The sequence below is a fragment of the Sitophilus oryzae genome, unplaced genomic scaffold, assembly GCF_002938485.1.
Source record: "Sitophilus oryzae breed Bouriz unplaced genomic scaffold, Soryzae_2.0 scaffold_1443_pilon_pilon, whole genome shotgun sequence".
Classification (NCBI taxonomy): Eukaryota; Metazoa; Arthropoda; class Insecta; order Coleoptera; family Curculionidae; genus Sitophilus; species Sitophilus oryzae.
The window spans coordinates 134,841-138,029 of record NW_022146108.1 but is presented as its reverse complement, the minus strand read 5'-3'; the positions used below and the strand labels follow the sequence as shown (position 1 = coordinate 138,029).

The following is a 3,189-nucleotide window of genomic DNA, read 5'->3' as shown; positions in this document are numbered from 1 at the left end:
ATAATTGTTGAAAATGTTAAACTTTTCTTTACATTTTCCGGAAAATCTTAAAAAACTTGTTTCGTCACCTACGGTGTATCTAAACCTTGCAGTGTTGCCACCTCCTACATTATCCACATTCTACATATTTCTGTATTTATAAATTCACAGCAATTTTAAATTTCTACACGAAAAATTAGGAACGTTAATTTTAATCTTTTATCAGTGCCCATTACTAATAGTTCTAGAAAAAAAACACATTAATTATTTTTGATACATACCCTTACAATGAAAACTTAACAGTAACCACCAAATATTAACTAAAACAATACTTTTGAGGTTTACGAAAATTATGATAGTACAAAATTTGACATAATAAAATTTATAAGCTGTCCATTTCATAGAAAAAATATCGATATATGTAATATATAGTAAACGCCACGAATGTTTGGGAGCGATTCATCGGTCGCTACCACAGGGGAACTGTTTACATTTTATGCGAATGCCAACATCCTATTGTTATTGTTTGTTATGTTGCCAAGTCTACCGAAGATTTGTCAAAGCCTTTGTTTATTTTTAATTTTGTATACGTATACTTTGGGGAAATCTTAAGAAAATAATAATATAATTAGCTTACTACATTTGAAAATTTCGATATTTATAATTTTATTTAGTACTTAATAAGATTCAAGTCAAAGATTACAAGAAATATTTGTAAATTTCGTCATTTTTACATCAACCGTTATGATTAATTTTTAATCTGGCAATGCCGCTCTGTTGTTATAGTATTTTCTATAGTAGGGGAATTGGACCAATTGGACGTGGTCAACAGTGTTAATAAACAGCTGATTGGCAAGATCAGCTTTTATTTTTCCATATTTCTTAACTATTAATAAACTATTAGTGTATAATTGTTTCATTTTATATAAAGGACTAAAATTAGCATTTAAAATGGGTCTACACTGGGAAATATGTAAGAATTAAAGAATTTAAACATCGTGAAGTGTCATTTCAAAAGTAAGTACTGTTCTGTGGTAATGCAGCATTTCCTTTTATTTACCTATTTGTTAATATTTGTTTTATAATATAATATATTATGTATATTATAAGAAGTAATGTTTATATTTTTGTTACAATATTGTCCGAATCAAAATCGTATAGTTGTATTTAATTATGAATACAAATAATTGGTAAGTTACATAAATTATAATTGGTATGTTTACATTTATAAAAAATAATGCCTATTTACGTTTTGTATTACTAAGATAAATATTTTATTTCAGATTTCTAAAAGATAGTGAGAGAAAAATTAAATGGTTTTCCCTGTTAAGATTTATTCATAGCATGATATTAAAAAGTCGAGCAAAAGAGAGCTCAAAAACAGCTGATTGTAAGGAATTGAAGAAAATATTTAAAAACTGATGAATTTTCACAGCCATTTATGTCGCGATTTATGGTGTTTCAACTGTTTTAACATCACCTAGGAAATTAACATTAAGACTGCATTAAGATATTAGGATCCTGCAGATAACTAGATAAGAAGTATGATCTTGTTAGCATACCTATTCCGTCATAATATGTAAGTACATATATATTTACAGTTTATTTTTTTAGTATAAAATATTACTATATACTAATATGTATACACAGATTCAAAGTGTACATGGTGGTGCCTTTCATACAATACGAAGGTTTCAAGGATTTTTGTTGGAAGTTTGTATTGAAATGAAATTTTGAGAACATATGGAGGGTTCAGAAGTCAATCAAGTTAAGGGTGGCTGCAACGATGTCCCATAATCCTGCGGTTAAAACATATCAGCTAGTTTTTATATATAAACACCAATTGTTTTGTTTTAACAGCAGGATTACGGGACGTCGTTGCAGCCACCCTGTCAGTCATACAAATTCACTTTCATTTCCCTTGAAGCCTTCACGTCCTATGAGAGGCGCCACCCTATATATAGATTTGTATATATTATATTAATATTACTTTACTAAAATTACACAATAGTTGTATAAGATCTCACCACCAAAAAAAAAGTGTTAGCGTTGGCTTTGAAAGCAAGATTTATGTCATTTTATTAAATGTAAATTTATATGGTGAATGTCATTGATTGTCAATTTTATTTTTATTTTGCTCACAATGTATTCTCAATGTATATATTTATATTCACCCAACTTCATGTTTATATTTTCTTTTAGGAAGTGAAGATATTCATGGTGTGGAAGTTGTTACTTTAATTACATAGTGCATATGAAATTGGTCCTTTACATCACATTTAAAATCGACGTAATGCTACTATGAAAATAGTGAGAGATGTGAACCCTAGGGAGAGCTACAGAAATACTTTTGTTGAGAGACAAGTTATGATAGTGATTAGAATCGCATATTCTAGACTTTTACTTGTTTGTGTATAAAAATCGATATATTTTTGAGTTTTGCATATTTAATCATGGCATAGTACAGGACTCAAGTCATATTTAATATCGGGTAGATATAATATCAGATACTAACAAAGAAATGACACTTAATATAAATATCTACAATAATATATCAGAGAATGTAAAAAGAAAATCACTTTCTATTTCATGTTTTCATTATTAAATTTTGGTTAAGATAATTATGCTTCAGCTCTACACTTTGTAAAATATTATAATATTGTACTTTTTGCAACAAATATTTCGATAATTCGACATTATCAAAAAAAATCGGCGTCAGCCATGGCTATAAAATGAAGATCGCTGTTATTTTATATGTAAAATTATATGGGGAATGTCATCGATCATCATTTCCAAGCCAACTGGACGCCGTTTTTTTTTTGATTATACAGTGTTTATGTCTTATTAATCATATTTTATAAAACTAGAAATTTATGATATATACTAATTATTATACATACTAATTTTGTAATATTTAATAATTATGTAATAAGTTAGTAGTTATTAGTAGTAATAAGTTAATAAACCATACGATCGAAAAAAAACGGCCTCAAAGGCGACTGGGGAATGAAAATATGATAATTTCAGCGTGGTCAAGCCCTAGACGACATTTTCTTGGCTCAAACTATTTTTTAAAGGCGCTCTAAGGTAATGTAATTAATTTTTATATTAAATAAAAATGATTTTTAAATGGTGTAGTTTAAGATTGACCTCGCTAAATTATCAATCGTCATTCCCAGCCGTCTTTCACGCCGTTTTTTTTAGATTATT

At 28.1% G+C, this 3,189-nt stretch overlaps 1 long non-coding RNA gene across 2 annotated transcripts; it reads left to right on the top strand.

The window, feature by feature from the left end:
• The first annotated feature begins 456 nt into the window (after positions 1-456).
• Positions 457-2,272, top strand: LOC115877275. 2 transcript variants are annotated; one of them, XR_004049315.1, is made up of 3 exons: positions 457-996; positions 1,263-1,558; positions 2,182-2,272. It is a non-coding gene; the product is annotated as an uncharacterized LOC115877275 (long non-coding RNA). The 2 variants fall into 2 exon arrangements; XR_004049314.1 differs by lacking the exon at positions 457-996 and adding an exon at positions 1,023-1,169.
• The last annotated feature ends 917 nt before the right edge of the window (positions 2,273-3,189 follow it).